The sequence below is a fragment of the Microtus pennsylvanicus genome, chromosome 4 (assembly GCF_037038515.1).
Source record: "Microtus pennsylvanicus isolate mMicPen1 chromosome 4, mMicPen1.hap1, whole genome shotgun sequence".
In the NCBI taxonomy this organism is placed as follows: domain Eukaryota; kingdom Metazoa; phylum Chordata; class Mammalia; order Rodentia; family Cricetidae; genus Microtus; species Microtus pennsylvanicus.
The window spans coordinates 106,672,151-106,697,309 of NC_134582.1; the positions used below are offsets into that span (position 1 = coordinate 106,672,151).

A 25,159-nucleotide genomic window follows, 5' to 3' on the forward strand; every position below is an offset into this window, starting at 1 on the left:
CAACAGCCGTAGACTACCATGTCAAAGGCTTTGTGCTTTGTAGATCTATTCAATATAACGGATTGCAACTGTCAGTATTAGAAGATTGCTTTTGTGGTGTTTTGTCTTTAAGTTTTGGAGAGGAGCTCTTTCTGTGTAGCCCTGACTGACCTGGAATTCTTGAAAGTAGATGGGCCTTTTATCCTTCTCTCGCCTCTTTAAAGTCCTGTGGTTTCCAGAAATTTGGAATAAAATTATTTGCCTCTAATAATGAAAGACCTAGTTTGGGAGCAAGTTAACACATGATCATCCGAGTGCCGGGGAAGCCATTCAGCACTGAGGGAGAGGAGACAGACCTACGAGATAGTTAATGAAATGAGAGTCAAGGATTTTATATGCCACTAGGATGCATTTTGTGCCAAACAAAGTATTATGAAGTATTTAAAAAGACTGGATCTATATTTAATTCTATGGATAAATATGAACAAAAGGAAGAAGATAACAATTTCAGGAGGAGAATGAAATATATAACAAATTATCATTCATGAAAATAAAAATCACATTAATATGTGCTTTGTAGGAAGTAATAAATTCTATTACAAATGTATGGTTTCATTACTTATTTATTTGATTGATGATTTTATTTATTCTGTGTTATCCTATGTTACTGGTGATTTTATTTATATATTTATTTGTTTACTTACTATAGTGCTGGGCATGGGAGGCTTACATTGATCTGCAACTAGTTTATTATATTTCATTGGGATTCTCTCTTTACCTGATCACCAATGCATTGGGGTAAGGAGTACAGAAGACTTAGAAGGTACAGAATTAATTGTAAATTCACAGATAGACATGAGAAAGACAAAAGCGGCTTTTAAAATCAAGTAGGTCCCACCGAGATTTGAACTCGGATCGCTGGATTCAGAGTCCAGAGTGCTAACCATTACACCATGGAACCACCTGATGGGCGCTGTTTTCTCCTACCATTAATGATGAATAAGAACAGGAGTTTATTAGTCTGAATTCCTGTTTGTGACGGGTTCAGGCCTAGGCTGACCTTCCATGGCCCTGTAGTCACCACCGTCTTTGAGCTCCCTAACCTCATAGCTCCTCCTCCTAAGAGCTGGAATTACGGGATTGTGCTACCACACCCTGTTTTCAAATTCAAAATTCTTAATATGTTTATGTTACTGGTGACATCTTCTAGAAGAAAATCCTCGGGAATTTATTTTGTCCATTTCAGTGTTTTGGTTTTTTTTTTTAAATATTCTAGAGTTGGACGGAATGTTTTAAGTTTTTCATCAATGTAATAAACCTAGAAACCTTGAAGTGGGCATTTTTAGTAGTCATTTTATTTTGAGTGTGTGTATTTGAAATGACAGTCTTCCTGCCACAGGCTCTGGAAAGCTAGTGTCGTGCAGAGATTTCAGATTTCATTTTATCCAGGGAGATCACAAGAAATATCTGCGCTCTTCTGGAGCAGTAATCCCTTGCATTTGGATTTCTCTTCCTACCAATGTACAAACAAACTTGCCATTGGGAACGTGCAAGATGTATTGTAGTTTAAGAAGCTAAGATTTTTTTTCCTTTTTTTTTTTTTTTTGTGTGTGTACATAAATAGCAGCCCTGCTAGGGGTGTTTGGTGGCCAAAACTGACCAGTACGTAGTCGGCAGGATTCGAACCTGCGCGGGGAGACCCCAATGGATTTCTAGTCCATCGCCTTAACCACTCGGCCACGACTACAGCTGCCTACCGTCTTGTTTTCTATTAATAAAGGACATTATTTGTAAACAGAGCTCGTCGTCTGGTGCCAGTGGAACAGGGGCTTTGAGACAAGATTTCGAAGTTGAGAACAGTTTCGTCTCAACAGCAGCGTAGACTCGGGCGTTGTTGAGTAGTTTCGAAGCCTGGATGGTATTATTATTCTTCTGCGACAACTTTCAGGAACATAGCCTCTTGTTTGAACGACATTGCTTATAGTGGTCTTTAGGAAGCAAAGGCTTCCCGTTGCTGTGTCCAAGGTTTCCACGGCCCCCCCTCATCAGGGTCCTCGGTTCCCAAGTATATACCGCTGCCCTCTTCTGTGTTTGGAAAAGCGTTTGCAAACGTGAACGCACTTCACTTGTCGGAGACTATCGAAATAGCCCAGAAACAGCCAACCCGGCAGTTTCTTTTCCTAACTGGGTTTTACTTAAGAATAGACACAATGCGGAAGTCATCCTTCCGTAGTTTATTCGAAGCCTTAGCTCACAAGTCCGAGACACTTGCTAGCACTGAGCCCGAAGCAGAATTGAAGTTGGATAGAAAAGCAAGAAAAAGTAAGGGAACACGGGTCCTCAACCAAGAATCAAGAAACTCTTAAGCAAGATTAAAAACCATATTTACCCCACACACTGAGACAATGGGGATGTTCTACTGGGAACTCACCAAGGCCAGCTGGCCTGGATCTGGAAAAGCCTGGGATAAAACCGGACTCTCTGAACATAGCGGACAATGAGGACTAATGAGAACTCAAGAACAATGGCAATGGGTTTCTGATCCTACTGCACGCACTGGCTTTGTGGGAGCCTAGGCAGTTTGGATGCTCAACTTACTAGACCTGGATGGAGGTGGGGGTTCCTTGGACCTCCCACAGGACAGGGAACCCTGATTGCTTTTTGGGCTGGGGGGGGGGACTTAATTGGGAGAGGGGGAGGGAAATGGGAGGCGGTGGCGGGGAAGAGACAGAAATCTTTAATAAATAAATAAATTTATAAAAAAAACCCATATTTACAACAAAACCATATACCGCCTTGAACCTAGTATAGTTAGTATTTTTTGGCCCTTTTTTACCTGCCTTTGTCTTCCGAGTTTGTAGTCAAAAGGCTTGAAAGTACTTACGAGTTACTATGTTTTGGATCCGGGAAGTAAAAAGTGCCAGAAGTGTATCAGTTACTGCCTCGGGACTACACACCACAATCTGGCTTCCTTCTGATTCTCACTCTTGCGTGTTTCATATTCTATGCTGTATACTACCGTCCGCTTTCTAGTTACTTCCTATTTCTTTCCTTCCATCAGCTGTAAAATGAGGGGAAGTCAGCGGGAGCTAGGAAAGAGATGCAGCAAGTGAAGAAAAGAGTGGACGAAGCTGTAGGAGCGCCGGGAAGAAACGAGCACAGTGTGGAAAGTTCACTCCGCCTGCGTTTGGGGCCCCAGAGTGGGAAAGACGAGATCGTAGAAAAATGCTGAGCACTCGTCGTCTGTCTTCATACTTAAATTCGGGCGCCCGCTCCACCTATCTTGATTCTAAATTAACTTGTTGGAAGAGCACCTGAATACTGCAGGGATGTGTGTCTGAAAAGGGGTAGGAGCATCTCATCTCAGCCACCAAAGAAAACTCCCAGGTGAAAGCCTGGAGAAACCCCAGAGCTGCCAGAACACAGTGTAACATCTCATCCAGGTACCCACTAGAGCTGCTCCCTGAGCCCGTGAAATAAACGCAGGAAATGGCCTTCTCTGAAAGAACTCAGACGCAACATGAGAAAACCTCGAAGCTCCAAGTAAAGGACTTGGCCCGGAGCCCGCGCGAGTTGGACGAGTGTGGCTCTCTCTTTAGCAAAATTGATGATCCGGAACTTGAAACTAGAGATGCCAGATTAAATGTGATAAGGGTTTTGTCTTTGTGATGATTCTCTTTTCCTTCCTTCCTTCCTTCCTTCCTTCCTTCCTTCCTTCCTTCCTTCCTTCCTTCCTCCCTCCCTCCCTCCCTCCCTCCCTCCCTCCCTCCCTCCCTCCCTCCCTCCCTCTCTCCCTCTTTCTCTCTTTCTCTCTTTCTTTCTTCCTTTCAACTTGGAGTCAAGGTCTAGCTGTTATAGCCCAGGATGGCCTGGAATTTAAGGCAATCCTTCTGCCTCAGCCTCTCAAGTGCCAAGGTTACAAGCGTGTGCCCACCAAGCTCGGAAACTCGAGGTGGATCCTCGGTCAAACTTTTCCGTTGTAATAGGCATGGGAAAGGGCCAAAAGTCACGCAGAGGATCGCGTGTCCTTCTGTTTCTTGCACTTTTCCGTGTGAAGTGCTACAAAAATGGAAACAATAGTATTCATAAGAAATAGTGCATGGATAATCAAGTAAATCCTCAAAAGTCTTAGGAAAGGAGTGGTGCACCAGTAGGCTCTGTGGCGCAATGGATAGCGCATTGGACTTCTAGCGTAGTTAAGAGATTCAAAGGTTGCGGGTTCGAGTCCCGCCAGAGTCAGTTTTGCCTGTGAGGTGTCTATCGGTGGTAGTGAGTGCACGATCCACAGCGCTTTCTACTGCTCTTTTAGAAGCACCAGCACTTCTAAAAAGTGTCACCTTGAGAAGCTGTGTGTGCATTTCGCTTTATTTTATTTTATTATAATACTTAAACCTTTTCTTCTCATTTTCTTTTATTGTTTTTTTTACAATATCCGCTTTCTATTCCCTCAAATTCCAGACCTCCACCCTCTCAACTGTAGTAAGTGTTCCTTGGCAGCACAAAGATTTCATCTAAAAAAACGTAATCAAAATTCAATTTTTGATTTAATATACTGTAATTTACTGTTTAATATACTGTGATTTAAAACAAGTATATGTGAAAATTCTCTCATCACCCCAACTGAATAACACATCTTTTTTCATTCTAAAACACTACTTCCTTAATTCCCTTGGCTGGTGCCTTGTTTGAAGTATTCTGTGCCTCGTTTCTGAAAGTTTCCATTGTGATAAATATGTAACATAGAATATGTTAGATAATATGTGTAGGAATATGTATCATATAGATATTACATAGATCCATACATAAACGCAGATTGTCCATCTTTTGTGTTGTGATATGGTTTAGCGTGTGGTGACATCTCATTATTTATATAAATCATATAATATTTCATAAACTGCTTATACTATTCTATTATAAACACCTCACATTTTGCTTTATGAAGCAAAATTGTAATGTATTTATAAAAAATTTTTGATATACAGTTAAACACACACATTCACAGAGAGAGGTGCTCAGAAAAAGGACAAAGCACACTTACTTTGGGGGACGTGTCTCAAGAAAGTGGAATCAGAATGTCGTAAAGATAACTATATATATATTTTTGACACATTGCATTTAAAGGACGGATAGCCTGGCATCAAGGGCTATGGCCCCATCTTTGCTAAAGGCTCCTTGAAAGAGAGAGAAACAGGAAAGCCGTCTTTTTCTGGGCTCTACTCTCATTGGGTTTCTAGCAAGCTTCCGTGCTACTGTGTGGCAGGAAGAGAAAACTCCCTTTGCTGAGCGAAGAATATCTTCCAACATCCTGACCCCGAGAATACTTATTGCTCATCCTAATAAAAATCGTGTGTAGTCAGAAATGGAACACGATGGCTTCACAGGTGCTGACCATGTTTTGAGAAATAAGGAAATAGTGTTTAAGAGGGAAAGGAGACTTACTTTTCAGCTCTCTGTACAATTGGGGCTAGAGGATTATTTACAAAGGTATAGTAAATAAATCATAATGCGTACATTTACACATATGTGTGGATAATTGTAAGCTTTGAATTTTGTAATGTTTGCTATCTTTGCACCAACAATGACCTCTTAATGTTTTGAGACTGCTAATGTCACAGCAACTTGTACTGTATATGACTTGTCTTTTCCTTTGTCAAAACTTTTCTCTGCTGATAAAATCAGTGTAACTCCTTTCTGTGTCTCCCCAAAAACATTGTAGCCCTTTTCTGTGCCCCCAAAATTAGTGTGACCCTTTTCTGTTCACCTTCTCTGAAAAACCACAATCTTGATTTGCCCATTTCCCAAAGTCTATTTTTTAAACATTGTTTCGTACTTTTGTCTTGTTTGTTTGTTTGTTTGTTTTTTGAGTAAAAAAATCTTACACTGTAGCCATAGTTGACCTAGAATTCATTATATAGACACAAGTTTGGCTTCAAGCTTGTGGTGATTCTTCTGCCTCTGCCTCTGCCTCCTGAGCGCTGCATTACAAGTGGGAGTCACCATCAGAATTTTCCTTACTTAAAAAAGGGGTGGGGTGGGGTTGGAGAGATGGCTCAGCTATCAAGAGCTGCCTTCCCAGAGGACCTTTGTTTGGTTTCCAGCAGCCACATGGCTGCTCACAACCAATGCCCTCTCTGGGCCTCTTTGGGCACCAGGTACTCAAGTGGTATGCAGATACACATTTAGCACATTTAGGCAAAACATCCAAACACACAAGAATAAAATCTCAAAAGCACACCACAATGATTAGCAATTATTTTGGCTATGCCAGGGCATATTCATTTTCAGCTTAACTCTGGAGATGTGACTGTTAAGGCTCTCTTAACTGACCCATTTCTTACCTACATATTTCCCCCAGCATCACTCTTCCTCATAAGGAATCCTCATAATGCACCAAGTCTTCACTTTTTTATCTTTGTTTTTTGTCTTTTGAGACAGGCTTTCCTCTGTTTAGCTTTGGAGCCTGTCCTCAAACTCACAGAGATCCACCTGTCTCTGCCTCCCCGAGTGTTGCGATTAAAGGTGTGTGCTACCATGGCCCAGCAATCTTCACATTTTTATAATCATTTATTCTAGCAGAATATGTGATCAACAGCTCCACCTCATGTGTTCTGTTTGTCCAGAAGTGCCTCGGCACTGGCAAAACCAAGGATGGGGGCATCAACCATTGTGTGGTACCCATTGTAAGATATAGCCAAGGATTGCTCTGCAGGTAATAAGTGAATAATAAGGACTAGGTAAATGGACTTTGTAGAACCAACCTGATTTATACCGGAGAATCTAAAAAGGCACAGGTACAAGATCAAAATGTACTGGGAGCCGAAAAAATACATAAACTTGATGCTTGAGAACAGCTGGACTCCTATACACTCTGCAGATGTGCTTCTCCCCCCACCCACTCACCCCTGCTCTTAAGAAAGAGCACTGCAGCACAGTGTTCCAAAAGACCACAGCAGAGGTCAGCTAGAGCAAGGCTGGCGCTGGGGAAGATACAGATGTGCAATGAGGGCAGAAGAAGCTTGACACCCTAATTGTTCTATGTGGCAGACTCTTCTCCCTCAGCTACCTCAGATCTCTGCCAGGTACTCAAGGAGCAAGCTCCTGAGATTAGGACTGGTCCAAAATACGGGTGTAAAATACTCAGAGTCCGCTGTGTGCAGACATCCATGTAATCCAAAAGAAAGCCATTAGTGCACAAGGATGGTGAAATCATTCACCATCCCGTCAAGACTGGTTTTTGATGCTGGGGATGGAGAGAACCCAGAGCCTCCTTTATGCTAGGCAAGTGCTGTGCCCCTGGGTTATAGCCTAAAGCTAGGGTTTATTATAATCTAAAAGACCTTTAGAACAATCTTCACCAAGACAGCACAGCAACAACAGAAAATGAATGAGACTTAAGAGGGACGAACGGAGACGTGGAACAATTACAAACAAGAGAACAAAAGCTCAGCACAGCTGGGCAGCAGTCCCACACATGAGCCAGCCCTGCCTAAAATGGAATGGAGGTCAGCTGGAAGAATAACACTCCCCAAACAAAAACAAAACAAGAGCCGATGCTTTTTTATGTAATTAGATTGATCACAAGCAAAACTGTAACATCTTGTCAATGGGAATAATCAGAGAAAACTCTAAGAACCCTTAAGCATATTTAGGATTTGCCTAGGGGTTTAGTGACAGAGGCAGGAGGATCAGTTTGGGTTCAAGGGCACAAAATAGAATAACAAGAAAAGAATGGATCAAAATACTAGGGTTAAAAAGAAAAAGAAAACAGAAGGTGCAAAACCAGGCGATACTTATCGGAGAAAGTCGTTCCAGGCAGATTCAATCAACAGAGTACGCGTTATGAATGATGCGAGAACAAAAAGAACCAACCGTGTCAGGAGTGGGATTCGAACCCACGCCTCCATTCGGAGACCAGAAACCTCGACAGAGGAAGTGAACACTTGAGTCTGGCGCCTTAGACCACTCGGCCACCCTGACACATGGTCCCACAGGCTAGCATGATCAATTGTTATGAAAACCAGCCAGCTCCTGGTTATGTTTAGAGCTCAGCAATGAAAGTTTTGGCTTTATTGAAAGGATTAAGTGCAAAGAAAGGAACCAGGACAGCCCCGCCCCAGAAGGCGGTGGCTGTGACTTAATGTTAGGATGCCACTGGCATCCTAGCCCGACGCTAAACCCTGCCCCACCGACCAGCTAGCCGCTCCTCAGAGTCGATCCTGGTGTAAATCAGATTATTTGAATCCAAGGCTAGGGTTCTAAAGGACCAAGTACTGCTGGTAGGGACCTCGTCTAACTCTTGTAGCGCTCTCTTTCTGGCAATAAAATTGGTCTTACTATTGCACTTTCTTGCGGGAGTTTTCCACCCTGACCTCATGACTCCTTCCAATTTTCTTCTACGGGTTTTGATACCGTTCATCTTTTTTGTTGTTGTTGTTTGTTTGTTTAAATTATCTGTTAAAGGGGCTGTGAAGTGAAGGCCTGTGATAGATGATTTGAATGAACAGTCTCTTTTCCTCTCTTGTCCCCAGTCTTTTTCCTATCCTCACCCCTTTTGTCTAATCGACCTACTTCCTTTTCTTTCTGAGACGTTCGATCCAATTGCTCCCGCTTGCTTTCTCACACAGCACCATTGTTAAAACCAACGGTAAATCACCTACCGCACTACTTGCTGCAGGTTTCTCTGTGGGTGGACAGAGGTCAAAGGAGAGTCAGACGCTGCTCTTTCCTTCTGTGTAAAGCCCGATTAGTAGAAAGAATGAATTAAAGTCAGAGCCAGTAGGATGTGGTTCACACTTCATCCTCATAACACTGTCATATTCTAGGCAGGAGCTGTGAGGGGGGCTATGAGGGACACAGAAGGGGAAGGGGCGCCAGCAAAAGATGGGGTTCAAGTGCATACAGCTAAGGTGGTTCTACTTCAGAGAAGGGCTATCATACGCTACTGGATCACAGTTTGTCACCTGATGTGTTCACAACAGCACAAGACAAATGGATTAGCAATATGAAGCCACTGGGTGGTGGTGGCGGCGGCGCACGCCTTTAATCCCAGCACTCGGGAGGCAGAGGCAGGTGGATCTTGGTGAGTTTGAGGCCAGCCTGGTCTACAAGAGTTAGTTCCAGGATAGGCACCAAAGCTACAGAGAAACCCTGTCTCAAAACAAACAAACAAATAAATAACAATTAAAATAAAATTGAAACCAAAGTGGAAAGCCTCACCCATGAAACAACTTTTGAATTTTTTTTTAAAGTAGCATTTCCTCCCCGATACAGGAAAGCAGACTTCCTTAGAAGTTCTTTCAAAATTAATTTACATCGTCTGTGTGTGGGCATCTTAAAATACTATCTTAAAATGTTTTATATTTGTTTATGCTGTGGAATATTTGTTTAATGATGCAAAGATGTGTTGCATTCTTTTATGCTGCATTTGTTTAACTCTGTGAAGCTGTGTTACTTTGCCTGTCTAAAACACCTAATAGGCTAATAAAGACCTGAATGGCCAATAGAGAGGCCAGAAGCATGGATAGGCGGGGCTGGCAGAGAGAATAAATAGAAGGGGAAATCAGGGAAGAGAAAAGAAAAGAAGGAGCAAGATAGAACAAGGAGAGGAGGACATCAGGAGTCAGCCACCCAGCTACACAGCAAGCCACAGAGAAGTAAAGAAAGGTATACAGAAATAAAGATAAAAGCCCAGAGGCTAAAAGAAAGATGGGGTATTTTAAGATAAGAAAAGTGGGCCAGAAACAAGCCAAGCTAAGGCTGGGCATTCATAAGTAAGATAAAGTGTGTGTTTGTGTTTGGGAACTGGGTGGTGGGCCCCCCAAAAGCCAAAAGAGTAAAACAACGGTGTTTACATTGTTAAAACCAACGGTGTTTGTTTGTTTATTTATTATGTGTGTGTGTCCAGTTCTATATGGACTTCTTTGAGACTTTAAATGGGGTTTGGGCAAAAAGTCAAGTTTTTACCTGATGGATGGATGGGATGTATATTCAGATCTTATTCAGGCTTTTTCTTCAGTCAAGTCGGGCAGCTCTGGAAATCACATGTTTTCTTGAACACAAACTTTAGATGGAGCTGAGCGGTGGTGGCCCACACCTTTAATCCCAGGACTTGAGGCAGAAGCAGGAAGATCTTTGAGTTCGAGGCCAGCCTGGTCTACAAAGTGAGTTCCAGGACAGCTGAGGCCACACAGGGAAACCCTGTCTGGAAAACAACAACAACAGGTAGGGTGTTTGCGTATTCTAAATCTCTGTACAGGTAAAGGGGGCATGAAGATAAAATTGATAGAAATACAGTCAGAGTCAAATTTTGAAGGGACAGAGGTTTATAATCTTAGGCCTTGATTGACGCCTATGGAGGAGGGTACTAGCCAGTCCTAGGCCAGCCTGGGCTGTCTGTAAAATAAGATCCTATCTCAAAAAAAAAAAAAAAAGAAAGAAAAGAAAAGAAAAAAAGAAAGAAAGAAAAGAAAAGAAAAAAAGCGATGGGGGTGGGGAGGTGGAGGTGGTAAATGTAGTTTTGGTGAGCAAAATAATCAAAATCAAACAAAGCTAATTTCCAGTACAAAGATAACCTAAGACAATACACTTTATTGTAGTCTGCTTTCCCTCGCCTCCTTTGGAACCCTGAGGTGGAAACTGTTGTCTTAAAGTCTCAGACACAAGGCGAGTAGTCACGCAGCTCCGCGCACTGCAGCTCTCCCTGGGCGTTCGTCCATCATCCAGCGGGGCTTCACCTGCTAGCGAATCCTCGGACTAATTCCGAAACAGATGGACACAGCTGAGATCCAAGGGCGTTGGATGAACCTCCCTCTCGGAAAGAAGGCCACGCAGGTTGTCCTAATCAGAGAGCGTGTGGTGATCTGATCCAGAACAATCATGAAAATGCAGCTCCTTTGGTGACCATCAGAAGCACCAAGGTCACCGTCTGTGGTGTCCCAAAACGGGGCAAAAAAACAGACTTATCTGTTGACTCCCCGTCGGGGAATCGAACCCCGGTCTCCCGCGTGACAGGCGGGGATACTCACCACTATACTAACGAGGAGAACAGCTTAGCGACTGGCAACGTTAAGTGAAGTCCAAATAAAAGCTAATTTTCTTTCCCTCGTTTCTTTTTCCTTTTTTTTTATCTTTTTTTTTTCTTTTTGTCTACCCCTTTTTCTCTCCCACCCCCTCCCTGCAAATCCAAAGATTTACACCTGACGGGTATCGCTAAGACATGAACCTTTGTCTCAAGAAATAAAGAAAAAAAAGTTAAAGTGCTGTGTGCATATGTTTAATAAACAGCATTAAAAATATTAAATGCTTTAAAAACTACTTTTTAAAAAAAGTTGTGGGACCAGGTATAGTGGCACAAGCCAGTAATCACAATCAATCTTGTCTACGTAGTAAATTCCAGGCCAGCCAGGGAGGGCACTTAGACCCTAGCTCCAAAAGACAAAGCAAACCAAAGATGGGCTGTGAATGAGGAGGCAGGGAGTAGGGGAGAACGTGTGCTTGTGCACCGTTAAGAGAGCAACGAAGAGCTGGAGAGGTGGTTCAGCCCTTAAAATCTAGGTTCACACCCCAGACACTGTAAGCTATTAAAGAAGGGACCGTCGAAGGAAAGGACGTAAAGGACAAGAACCAGCTCTCCTGTAAAGAGGTGCTAATCCAGACGACGATCACACGGAAATCACAACTTGCTAAAAAAGTTAGAGTAACAGATTAGCCTCCTTCTAAAAAAAGACACCCCCAGCCTAATAATGGGAAAAGGATATTATCATGCTTATGAATAGGAAAAATTAATATCTCAAAGACAGTATTTCTTCCCAAATTACCATAGTTATTTAAGATGATTCCGATTTTATGTTTCTCCCTCTCTCTCATTTCATTTTATGCAGCCCTGGCTGTCCTGGAACACTCTTAAGACCAAATCTGCCCACCTTTGCCTCCGGAGTGCTGGACATTTTTCTTTTTAAAGGCATTCATCTCTGTGGCCCCAGCTGGCCTCCAGTTTGTGGTACTCTTACTGCCTGAGTGTCCCCAGTGCTGGGCTTTCAGGTTTGGGCCACTATACCTGGCTGGACCCAGTTATTTCAAGTGAAAGAGAACGGGCCTGAAAACGAACACAGTGAATTTGTGAATGGAGTATTTTGGCCTAGCAGTGACAAATTCAAGGCGGTGAGATACACGGTTTTGAATCCTAGCACCTTAGTTTCTGTGTAACTTGGCCTGGCACTTTGCAAAGAGAAACGTAAGCTCAAGGGCCAAGATAAGTCACTAGCCAACGTGCAGATTTCCCAGTGAGGACAGAAAAGTAGCAGACACGGAGAGGACTAGTGAACAGAGGCCAGTCTGGACTCAGGTCGGCCCTGCCTGAGAGAAGCAAAACAAAACAACAGGAAAAACCAGGAGGAAATTTCCAAACATGCTTGGGTGTCTTTCAGTCAGGGCTCCCAGTCTTCTTCCTCTTCCCACTTCGTCTCAAGAAGACACAAATGTTCAGCACGGGAGAGCTTGTTCTGAATGGTAAGGACAGAGAAAGGCTCTGCAGATGTTTTAGATTAGAGTCACCAGCCCAGGGATAATGGATGGGTCATTTTCAAGGGATTTTTTTGGAGACATGTTACCTACCACACAACTCATGGTGGCTGAGAACTCAACTGGAGTTTTATTTTATCTGTATTAGATTATGTTAATTATACATAATAGGTTTTGTTATGATGTTTACATGTGTGTACAATATTCACTCCCCATAGTCTTCCCTTATCTCCTCTTAAGTGTAATGCCTCATTCCAACACCAGGGTCGTAAAACAGAGTTAAGGCTTCAAGAAACCAGCTGCCTGTGGAATTCTAGAAAACTCTTTACTCTCCACTCCAAAAACTTGAACGTTGTGCCTAAGGGTTTGCCTTTCGAGTTTTGAGGCACAACTGAATTTTCTTTCTGGTGACATTCCCCCTCCAACGCCCAGCTAAGCCCTTTTCCCCATCCTTTCTTTAAAGGAGACAAAAATAACTGTCTTCCGCCTGAACAGGGACTTGAACCCTGGACCCTCAGATTAAAAGTCTGATGCTCTACCGACTGAGCTATCCAGGCTCTTGGGAGGCTTTTTTTTTTTATCTTGTAATATTGTTGGTCACTAAACTGGGGTTTCAGAATTCACAATTAGAGTGTTTTATTCCAAAGGTGTAGTTTTCTCGTCATGATAACTAAGTTTTGTTTTGTCGGGCGCTGCGTTCAAAACGTGTATTCGTTGCACGATCAACTAGTCATGTAGTATTTATGGCAGGAAGGAAAGACCAATGATAGGGTGACATCCCCTTAGTGGAGCACTTAGGTTATAACCCACGCTAGCTCCTTTCTCAATTCTGCAGAGCGCGTAGAGGTGAGACGCAAGTCTGAAGTTTGAAGGCGCTAAGAAACGTGAGGAAAGGCGAGGTCGTGGCGGGGGCAGGTGCTTCCAGTCTCATCGTCTTCTGTGCTTTCCTAGTTCTTTCAGACTTGAAGCTTAACGCTAAATCGCTAACCAAGCTTTGGTGTGCTTGTACACTTTTGATTTGGTTTTGGGTTTCATTCTGGAGACTGAGCCCAGGGCTTGGGGCAAGCTATGAGAATGAGTCTGAGCCATAGCCTTGCCCGATCACACAGCTCTGGGTCAGAGACGGTGATAGACCCTGCAAAGCGAAAACTAAGCATCGTGGTGTACTGATTCCCAAAATGTTGACCTTAAAGCGTTGAAGATTTTGGTAGCACTCAGTTTTCTGTTTTTTTGTTTTTGTTTTTTTTTTTTTTTTTTGGTCGTATTACCTTTCCTATCTTTCAGGTTCTTTGGATAAGAATATGCAGGTAATGGAAAGGGAAGAAAATTACAACTAGCAGAGGATGGTTTCGATCCATCGACCTCTGGGTTATGGGCCCAGCACGCTTCCGCTGCGCCACTCTGCTGTTTATGCAAGCTGTATCTGATAAGTACTCACAAATACTTCGTCTTTTTCCATTCTCACACTCTCCTATCTTTCATTTGGAGTCAGTCTTATGTTTTATTCCCTACAATGATTTGCAATCTAGTTGAGAAAGTTAAGAAAACAAAATGCCTACCAAAATTGCCCAGGTCTGCCTTGAATTTGAGCTCCTCTTGCCTCTGGGATTATAGATATATATATATATCTAGCCTCGACCGACATTCTTAACTACTTTAATTCTTAATCGCGTTATCTTTTGTTTCGTTCTCTTTGTTTGTTTTGAGGGTCTCTCTGTGGCCTAGGCTTGGAGTTTCAGGAATCCGTACGCCTCAGCCTACTACTGAATGATAAGACTACAGACTTGACCCAATACAGTTCATTCGTTTTATCTTTAAACGTGTGTCTTGTAGGCTAAATTGAAACAATGGCGAATGCACAGTACAGCACAGCACGGCAGGTTAGTCAAAGCCTCAGTCCCTTCTGTGGGAGGTGGGAGGCAGGAGTCAGTTTCCGCCGCCGGCCTGCAGAGCAAAGCCCCCTAGAGAGTCTATGCCTTAGAGGTTAGAGTTCGGAGCCGGCACTTCTCAGAGTGCTCAGAGAGCACAGTGGCTTCTGCCCCTTGTCCCTGGCAGGTATTCTGCCTGGCAGTGGCAGGCTAGGTATCCTTATGTTTACTTCAGCGCAAGGGTTACCTGTCTACATCGTCATGCCTGGATTTACATCCACAATTCCAACAGAGCATTTCAACACTTTTGAACAAGGTTTGCCTACTTCATTGTTCTCTGGGGCTAGGAGTCGCCCAGCTGCTCTGCTGAGACATTTCATGTTTTTTAGTTCTCTTTCCTGGGCTTTCCTGCTTTTTTCCCCTCTTGCCCTTCAACACACATGGCTCTGGGCTCTCAGAGGATGTGCTTAAGGGGTTCATGGAAGAATTTGGAGCCCTCAGTTTGACATCTCAATGCTCAGTGCTACTTAAACTAAGGCCTTGGTAGTTTTTGTGTACATGGTCATAAGACTATATTGGAATGACCTTAAAGTGAATTTCCTTCTAGAGGGGAAATAAAATATAAACATTTAGAAGATACCAAAGAAGAATGTCTGTAGGAAGTAAATGTAGGGAAGAAGTATTGAGTGTGGGGCCTGGTGGATGTTTGGGGAAACAGAGACATCTTCATTCTTTACTGAAGCGAGAAGTGATTTTTCCATTAAATTTTAGTCTACAAAGTAGTGCGTTTCCCTACAGTATTTTCACACACAGGTATCACTACGTTTTGTTTCGTCCCCGTTGTCCCGCTTGCCTTCCTCCTCCTGAGGAGCCCCTCTCACTTCTGCTCTCCCGACACATTATCCATTATTTTCTCTAAGAGGGATTTCTTCTTCTTTCTCTTCTTGTTTTGTTTTTTGAGACAGGGTTTCTCTGTGTAGCCCTAGCTGTCCTAGAACTCCCTCTGTAGACCAGGTTAGGCTTAAACTCAGACATCTGCCTGCTTCTGCCTCCCTGGCACTGGGATTAAAGGTGTTGCCACCATGGCAAACTAAAAGTGATTACTTTCAATGAAAACTTAATCTCTCCCAACTCCTTTTCCTTCTCTCCTGAAACTTTTCCTTTTTCTTCTCCTTCCTTCCTTCTTTCCTCTCTTCTTTCCTCCCTCTCTCTCTCCCTCTTTCTCCCTCTCTTTGTTGTTGTTGTTAATTCAAAGTTTTTCTGTAGTTTGGGTGACCCCAAAGCTCATGACAATTCTCTTGTTTTAGCCTCCTGACTGCTGGAATTACAGATGTAGACCATCTAAAATTGGCTCAAGTTTTTGAAAAACAGGTTTTTTAAAAGCTAACCCCAGACAGTTGGGTGGTGGCGGCGCAGGCTTTTAATCCCAGCACTCAGGAGGGACAGGTAGGCGGATCTCTGTGAGTGCAAGGGACAGCCAGAGTTGTCACACAGAGCAACCCTGACTCAAAACAACAAAAAACGAAACTAATAAACAGTCCTGGTGGTTATCTGCCTCAGTGTTGGATACAAATGGAATGTCTCAGGGATACAGATGGGATATAGGGATATAGGAATAGGAAATGTTCCTGGGAGTTCTTCCTGAGATCCTTTGAAAAATGTCAATAGCAAACAGCGCACCGTCACACACTAGCAAGCAGTGCACCGTCACACACTAACAAGCAGTGTACTGTCACACACTAGCAAGCAGCGCACCGTCACACACTAACAAGCAGTGTACTGTCACACACTAGCAAGCAGCGCACCGTCACACACTGCACCGTCACACAGCGCACCGTCACACAGCACACCGTCACACAGCGCACCGTCACACAGCGCACCGTCACACACTGCACCGTCACACACTGCACCGTCACACAGCACACCGTCACACAGCGCACCGTCACACACTGCACCGTCACACAGCACACCGTCACACACTGCACCGTCACACACTGCACCGTCACACAGCACACCGTCACACAGCGCACCGTCACACAGCACACCGTCACACAGAGCACCGTCACACACTGCACCGTCACACACTGCACCGTCACACAGAGCACCGTCACACAGCGCACCGTCACACACTGCACCGTCACACACTGCACCGTCACACACTGCACCGTCACACACTGCACCGTCACACAGCGCACCGTCACACACTGCACCGTCACACACTGCACCGTCACACAGCACACCGTCACACAGCGCACCGTCACACAGAGCACCGTCACACACTGCACCGTCACACACTGCACCGTCACACACTGCACCGTCACACACTGCACCGTCACACACTGCACCGTCACACACTGCACCGTCACACAGCGCACCGTCACACACTGCACCGTCACACAGAGCACCGTCACACACTGCACCGTCACACACTGCACCGTCACACACAGCACCGTCACACACTGCACCGTCACACAGCGCACAGTCACACACTGCACCGTCACACACTGCACCGTCACACACTGCACCGTCACACAGCGCACAGTCACACACTGCACCGTCACACACTGCACCGTCACACAGAGCACCGTCACACACTGCACCGTCACACAGCGCACCGTCACACAGAGCACCGTCACACACTGCACCGTCACACACTGCACCGTCACACAGCGCACCGTCACACAGAGCACCGTCACACACTGCACCGTCACACAGCGCACCGTCACACAGAGCACCGTCACACACTGCACCGTCACACGGAGCACCGTCACACACTGCACCGTCACACAGAGCACCGTCACACAGAGCACCGTCACACAGCGCACCGTCACACAGCGCACAGTCACACACTGCACCGTCACACACTGCACCGTCACACAGCGCACAGTCACACACTGCACCGTCACACACTGCACCGTCACACAGAGCACCGTCACACAGCGCACCGTCACACAGCGCACCGTCACACACTGCACCGTCACACAGCGCACCGTCACACACTGCACCGTCACACACTGCACCGTCACACACTGCACCGTCACACACTGCACCGTCACACACTGCACCGTCACACAGCGCACCGTCACACAGCGCACCGTCACACAGCGCACCGTCACACAGCGCACCGTCACACACTGCACCGTCACACACTGCACCGTCACACACTGCACCGTCACACAGCGCACCGTCACACACTGCACCGTCACACACTAGCAAGCAGCGCACCGTCACACAGAGCACCGTCACACACTGCACCGTCACACAGAGCACCGTCACACAGAGCACCGTCACACAGAGCACCGTCACACAGAGCACCGTCACACACTGCACCGTCACACAGCACACCGTCACACAGCACACCGTCACACAGAGCACCGTCACACAGAGCACCGTCACACAGAGCACCGTCACACAGAGCACCGTCACACAGAGCACCGTCACACACTGCACCGTCACACAGCGCACCGTCACACAGAGCACCGTCACACAGCGCACCGTCACACACTGCACCGTCACACACTAGCAAGCAGCGCACCGTCACACAGAGCACCGTCACACACTGCACCGTCACACAGAGCACCGTCACACAGAGCACCGTCACACAGAGCACCGTCACACAGAGCACCGTCACACACTGCACCGTCACACAGCACACCGTCACACAGCACACCGTCACACAGAGCACCGTCACACAGAGCACCGTCACACAGAGCACCGTCACACACTAACAAGCAGTGCACCGTCACACACTGCAGTTTCCAAGTCTCCACTTGATGACTCCTTTGGCCACTAATTTTGACAAAACGCAGTGTTCTCTTTATTCTGTTTCCAGACTATTGGCTTTGATCACTGCTAAGAATGGATAAAGCAGAAATACCTATGCCCCGAGACAGGCTGACTTCCGCCTTGCATAATCCAGAATCACATTCTCGAACTACATACACCTATTTGTGGGCTCATTTTCACTGTCACCACAATCACTGAACTGTGAAAAGTCACTTGTTACTATACCGCCTCTCTCTCTTCATTCCATCTGCATGGTTTTACAACTGCAAACATGTGAACTAAAGATTTCATTATAGCTTCACAATTTGAACTTGTTATGGCTTTGTTATTTTGGGTGGTTGAGTGAATTTGAGAAACTGACTTCTAAAGGCTGGTGTCCTGAACTACTATTCAACTGAAAACTTTTTTCGTTGATTTCTTTTTCCTCAGTTATTGCAATGTCCTCATCACCCAGATTCTTCCGGTTCTCCTTTCTGATTTCTGTAGGAGTTGCAACACTGGCCCATTTTTCCTCTCCTACAAGCAAATGGTGGTTTCTAAGTGTCGTTATTACAGAAATTTCTTAGATTTACCTAAGAAAGCGGACTTGTTGGTCACTGAGAGGTCTGTCTAGTGTCTGAGCCTTCCGAATCCACAGATCTGCCATGACTTGCTTTTTATTCCCTGTGACAATCTTACTATTTTTCTTGTGTCCATTCTTGGCTGTTTTCCTAGATGCAATCCCAGAGGATTAAATGTCTGTGCAGGCAACTCAGCCTCACATAGAGCTTCCGCACATGATTTGTGGCTGGAATCTCTTGGAGATTTAGCATTATTTCTTCTGTAGGAGACAGCTATGATAATCTAAGTATAAACAGATCACAGGCTGGGCACCTGGAGGAGACCTCCCCAGGGACCTTCTGCAGAGGGTGTTTCCCTCTGGTAAAACGCATGGGTAGTGGTCTCAATTCTGTATGCACACTGTATACACACTGTATATATACTGGAATGGTCTCAGTTAGATAGAGGGGTGGGTCACACCCTCAAAACACCTTGAAACTGTCGTCTTTGGCTTGGTTTGGCGCCAGTGTCCTGTTCATTGTCCCGCGTGTCTGTGTGTTGTTGCATTTTTGTCCTGACTTAAACTGACGCTGACAAAATGGGACAGACTCAAATCACGACTTCATGACTTTGATATTGTGATCACTTTAGATATAGGGCCATAAGCATAAGGGTATATTTTCCTAAAAGGGATAAGACAAATAACCTCTATCTGCCGCCTTAAACATTTCACGAAAAGGAGTCAGGCTTGGCCCCAAGTACAAGGCTGTGGGGCAGCATGCTTTTATGGATGGGTGGCTGGGCTGTGCAGCCTTTCTGTTGCAATGTAGCAAGGCTGCCAGCCACAGTTGTAGGGGCGGTTGTTCTGCAATAGGATTTCAAACACTGAACAGAGATTCTGGGGTTAATTGCTAAGGCTTAAAGAGGTTAACAACCCCCCCTCCCCCCCGCATGCTGCATACCACCCTGCCTCTTCCCATGCTGGTGGATGAGTTCCCACTACCTGCCCTGGGGACTGTGTGCCTCAACTTCTGGTCAAACCTGACTAAGGTTTGGCTCCGAGGGTCAAGGACTCTGGCCGTAGGTGTTGTTGCAATGGCCACTTTGTGACACTATAGCCAGACTTCCCTGCACCAGAGCTGCTTTGATCATTCAGATCTAATGTGTTAAAAACATCTGTCTTTATTTATCGGGGCTGGTGACAAATTATTATTACTTAGTGTATAAAAAGAACTACTGTTGGTCTCAACTGTTGGTATTTTATGCGATGTAAATTTAAAGCTTTTTTTTGTTGTAGTATATGCAGAGTATATGCATGTTTCTGTTCTTGTTTAAAATATTGTAGGCATGCAATGTCATACACCACTGAGGGAAACCACAAGAAAGACTTTAGTAAGAGTTTTTATGTTGTCTGAAAAGTGAGAGAGATTTCGGTGTGTTGTCTAAAAAGCAAGAGAGATTTTGGTATGTCATCTGGAGAGTGGAAAGCGAGGGAGAAAGCAGGAGACTAAAAAAATAAAGAGAGGAAAAATAGATTAAAGGTATATAAAAAGTTATAAAAGGTCAAAAGAGGACGTAAACTATGTTTGTTGTGGTTTCTCATACATGCAAATACTGAACATGCTTGTTTTGTTAAAAAAGGTGAGTTTCTTACAAACATGGAGCTGAGACAGAAATGGTCTAATTAACTAATGGTTTAAAAATGTATTTCCTTGTTCAAGGTCTATTCAGGCTTAAAAATATATGTTTAGTCTACTTGTCTTTGCTAACTTTGTTGGGTTTAAGCTATTTGGATAAACTGAGTCATATTTGTTTTGCTACTAAGAGGTTTGGACCTCCTCTTCTTGGAAAAGAATGTTGTTTCTGTGTTAGTCACTCTGGGGTAATGAGAGATTCAATGGCCTTGTTAGTGACAGAGAACAGAACACTCACAGAGAAGCTGGATAAAAACTTGCTCGGCTGGTCTCCTTGGTTAACAACCTTGCTTCTAGCTCTAACAGGCCCTAATAATCTTGCTTCTTCTTATCAACCAACTGATGGCTTTTGTTCAAGAACGGGTCAACACTGTTTGACTGATGGTATTGAGGTCCCAGTATCACCCCCTTGAGCCCCTGGACAGACAGGACCCATGATTGAGTCCTGTCAATGGTACTTGTGAAGGGGGAAAAATGTAGGGCTCAGGACAGCTTTCCCAGGGCAACTTGGTACACACCTGCCAAGCTGAGTTCTATAAATCAGCAGGAAGGTAGACCTGAGTCTCAGTTTGCCCTAGGGCAATGCTGTCTCTTAGACTCCCTCCTGTTCCCATTTCACCCTGGGACCTGTTCCTTGCCTTTGCAGGAGACAGCATTAACAGCTAGATACAAACTTGTTCTGTGTTTACCCTCGGAATGATTAGTTCGGTTTCTTTATTAACTTTAATTCAAAATTACTACAGAGTGTGGAGTTCTAGGCTTGTGAAAGCTGCTAACTTACTATAGACTGTTAGAAAATACAAGTTAGTCAATCATCTTTAAAGTACTGGTATAATTAGTTATAGGAATAAGCCTTATTTAGTTCCCTGTATGTTTTCAAAGTCAAACTTAATACAAATAATGAGAAACAAAGTTTATCTAATCAGACATACCTAGGTAGCCCTCATACTTCAGAGATCCACAGAATACGGCATTTAAAATATTGATTAAAAGCTTTTAAAAAAGAATTTATTGATATTTATTGAGCGCTACATTTTTCTCTGCTCCCCTCCCTGCCTCTCTCATCCCCTCTTCAATCCTCTCCCAAAGTCTCCATGCTCCCAATTTACTCAAGAGATCTTGTCGTTTTCTACTTTCTACTTCCCATGTAGATTAGATCTATGTAAGTCTCTCTTAGTGTCTGCATTGTTGTCTAAATTCTCTGGGATTGTGGTTTGTAGGCTGGCTTTCTTTATTTTATGTTTAAAAACCACCTATGAGTGAGTACATGTGATAATTGTCTTTCTGTGTCTGAGTTACCTCACTCAAAATAATGTTTCCTAGCTCCATCCATTTTCCTGCAAAATTCAAGCTGTCGTTATTTTTTTCTACTGTGTAGTACTCCATTGTATAAATGTACTACATTTTTCTTATCCATTCTTCGATCGAGAGGCATTTGGGTTGTTTTCAGGTTCTGGCTATGACAAATAAAGCTGCTATGAACATAGTTGAGCACATGTCCTTGTGGCATGATTGAGCATCCTTTGGATATATACCCAAAAGTAGTATTATTGGGTCTTGAGGAAGGTTGTTTCCTACTTTTCTGAGAAGTCACCACACTGACATCCAAAGGGGTTGTACCAGTTTGCACTCCCACCAGCAATGCAGAAGTGTTCCCTTTACCCCACAACCTCTCCAGCAAAAGTTGTCATCAGTGTTTTTGATCTGGGCCATTCTTACAGATGTAAGATGGAATCTCAGAGTTGTTTTGATTTGCATTTTTCTGATGACTAAGGATGTTGAACATTTCCTTAAGTGTCTTTCAGCCATTTTAGATTCCTCTGTTGAGAGTTAGCTGCTTAGGTCTGTACTATTGTGCCCAGAGCACATTCCCCCCCGCCCCAAACCACCAGAAAGCAAAGTGGATGGGACTGCAAAATGCAATGTTAACTCTTTTATTGCAAGTACAGGCTGGCCAGGAACTTTCTTTTTACTCTTTACTACCCTGAAACAACAAGGTAGAGAGAGAAGTTAAAAATTCCTTTGCAGGGTTAGTTTTTAAAAAATGCAATTTACAAAGAGGCTTTTTGAATTGGCTTTTGGCACGGGTGCAAGGCCTTCTGCCCCTCCAATCCTGATAAATCAGCTTTCTCCTGTTTTACTTGTTATCACCAGGTGGCTGGCTGGCTAAGTGACCTTGTGCTTGGAATCTCCCAGGTGGGAGGGAGAAAGGAAAGCTAATCTGTGTTTCTAATTTTAAAACATTTTGCTAGCAAATTTTTGTCCCTTTGAAAATGAGGGGTGAGGGTCTCTCATGTACTCCTTTTTTTTAATGGATTATGTGATCTTTTGGTGTTCAATTTTTTGAGTTCTTTGTATATTTTGGAGATCAGACCTCTGTCTGATGTGGGGTTAGTGAAGATCTTTTCCCATTCTGTAGGCTGTCGTTTTGTCTTGTTGATCGTGTCCTTTGCTTTACAGAAGCTTTTCAATTTCAGGAGGTCCCATTTATTAATTGTTTCTCTCAGTGTCTGTGCTGCTGGGGTTATATTTAGGAAGTGGTTCCCTGTGCCAATGCGTTCAAGTGTACTTCCCACTTTCTCTTCTGTAAGGTTCAGTGTAGCTGGCTTTATGTTGAGGTCTTTGATCCATTTGTACTTGAGTTTTGTGCATGGTGATAGATATGGGTCTATTTTCATTTTTCTACATGTTGATATCCAGTTATGCCAGCACCACTTGTTAAATATGCTTTCTTTTTTCCATTTGATATTTTTAAAAGCTTAATATATTAGATAGAGAATCTGAGATCCTAGCAGTAACCCAAGATCTCCAAAGAAGACTATGAGACACCATGATGTCTCTACCTGGATTATGACGACGCTGACTACTGGGCAAGATTCCCCAGTGCAACACCAGCTGCCAGGACCCGATCCAGACTGTGGACAAACAGCAGGACATTGGAGAATTGATTGCACCACTTTTGCCTAGACAAAATAAGGTCAGTATTTTTCATGTCCCTCTTCCACAGGGGAAAAAAAAATCACCTTATGAGCCTGGCTTGTACAGTAAGACTGCTGTTCTGGATATTTCTGCCTCCAATGCTACGGAGACCTGGGTATGACTAACTGTGTATGGACTCTGGTCCCTGTCATTTTTAATAGATTTGAAAACTATTTGGTCTGTACTCAGATAAACTTTATTTATCCTTCTGAGATCTCTGATAGTATTAATGGCCAGGACAGTTATAATGTCAGTTTAACAGCAAAAGGTATCCAGAAAAAAAAAAAGGTATCCAGAGTCTTCCATAAAGCTATAGCCAACTTGTTAGCTCATTCTAAAGCTACCATACATGGTTCTCTGGACAGCAGAAAAATATGCATGCTGCTAACCAAAATCTGTAGTTTTTGTTAGGATTCAAAGGTATGAATCCATTTCTTCTGTTTACAGATACCTGTTACCTGCTCTTTTTCTAAATTTTAATTCCTGTTCCTAGTTTAAACTTATCTCAATAGGCTTCTACTTGGCTGGCAGACACTATCTAAGCATCAGTTGCTGACTACAAGCTGCTCTGAATGGTAGCGAGCCCTGAACTTCCTGAAAGCTGGTGTGAACCAGTCCAGCTGACATGAACACTTCCTGTACCTTCAATGAAGTCTGATGACTGCCCCATTGCCTAAATACACCCCACACTGTTAAACTGGGAGCATAGCCCCCAGCCCTTAGGCCTGAGAGTTGTTTTGGTCTGGACTCCAAATCCCAGCATGCCAGGGCCTGACCTCGGGGGGGGGGGGGGGGGGCATTCCCACAAGGTATTTAAGATAGAGCCCAAAGAGAATCACGTGGTCTCTTTTCCTTTCTCCTGGTGGTAGTGTTCGCCCTCCTGGTTCCCCCTTGGGGCCCCGTGAGAGTGCAGGAATCCCATTAAACCTGGATTTTTTTTTTTGTTTGTTTTTTTGAGACAGGGTTTCTCGCACTCGGGAGACAGGCGGATCTCTTGGAGTTCAAGGCCAGCTAGTTCCTAGTTGAGGGACAGGCACCAAAGCTACAAACTTGGATATTTTTAAATTTGGCTTGTTGTTATTTGGCTTGATTGAGATTTTTGTGTCAGCAAAGAGCTTGTGTTAGGAAAAATCCTAACATCTGGAGGTTCCACCGGGTAAGGCGGCCTTTCCGCGTGGCTCTAGGCCAGGCGTCAAAAGCCCACTAGTCCACAATCTGAGCTCTCCACACCACGCTAAAACCGGCACCTGGGCTACAGTGGCTGCATCTTGGTGAGTCCCTTTTTCTTGTCTATGCTATCGGGTTTTGGGAGGACCCACTCATACTTATTTTTGTCGATTATCAGATTCTTGAAGCTGCGTGCTCGCGCCAAGAGTTTGATCTCAGCAGTGGCCAGACCGGCAAGACTGGGCTTGGCTGAGGTGGACTTTGTTTGCTTTGGGACGCTTAGCATTCAATTTGCATGGTCCCATTAGGCCTAAGAGCTATTTTAGCAGACACACTGTAATAGGTTTAGGCCACTTGGTTGGGCACAGACTTTAAAATGGGCACTCGCAGTTTAAAGCCAGATCTGCTGTCGCCCCTGGGATGCCTCTTACAAGATCTCTATAAATTGAGCCTGTCCGATACAATCTGTCCCAAATGGCTAATTTCCCTATGCACTAAGATTTGGCCTCGACCATCCTCCCGGACCTTGAAAATTTTTGTCTTCGTAAAGACAGAGCTTACATACGTCCATGGTTTTTGGGCTCTGTGCTCTTGTCCCTCTCTTAGTAACCAGGGTCCTCTCCTTCC

General features: G+C 44.3%; 7 non-coding genes across 7 annotated transcripts; 1 reads left to right on the forward strand and 6 right to left on the reverse strand.

Annotated features, from left to right (window-relative positions):
- Positions 1-868: 868 nt before the first annotated feature.
- Positions 869-940, reverse strand: Trnaq-cug (transfer RNA glutamine (anticodon CUG)). Its single transcript has one exon. It is a non-coding gene; the product is annotated as a tRNA-Gln (tRNA).
- A 704-nt stretch (positions 941-1,644) lies between these two features.
- On the reverse strand, positions 1,645-1,726 carry Trnas-aga (transfer RNA serine (anticodon AGA)). Its single transcript has one exon. It is a non-coding gene; the product is annotated as a tRNA-Ser (tRNA).
- Positions 1,727-4,132: 2,406 nt separating this feature from the next.
- Positions 4,133-4,218, forward strand: Trnar-ucu (transfer RNA arginine (anticodon UCU)). Its single transcript is given in 2 exon segments — positions 4,133-4,169; positions 4,183-4,218. It is a non-coding gene; the product is annotated as a tRNA-Arg (tRNA).
- Positions 4,219-7,850: 3,632 nt separating this feature from the next.
- On the reverse strand, positions 7,851-7,956 carry Trnal-caa (transfer RNA leucine (anticodon CAA)). The gene is made up of 2 exons: positions 7,919-7,956; positions 7,851-7,896 (listed from the first exon to the last, which is right to left on the reverse strand). It is a non-coding gene; the product is annotated as a tRNA-Leu (tRNA).
- Positions 7,957-10,948: 2,992 nt separating this feature from the next.
- On the reverse strand, positions 10,949-11,020 carry Trnad-guc (transfer RNA aspartic acid (anticodon GUC)). The gene has a single exon. It is a non-coding gene; the product is annotated as a tRNA-Asp (tRNA).
- Positions 11,021-12,982: 1,962 nt separating this feature from the next.
- On the reverse strand, positions 12,983-13,055 carry Trnak-uuu (transfer RNA lysine (anticodon UUU)). Its single transcript has one exon. It is a non-coding gene; the product is annotated as a tRNA-Lys (tRNA).
- A 777-nt stretch (positions 13,056-13,832) lies between these two features.
- Trnam-cau (transfer RNA methionine (anticodon CAU)) lies at positions 13,833-13,904 on the reverse strand. Its single transcript has one exon. It is a non-coding gene; the product is annotated as a tRNA-Met (tRNA).
- Between the last annotated feature and the right edge of the window lie 11,255 nt (positions 13,905-25,159).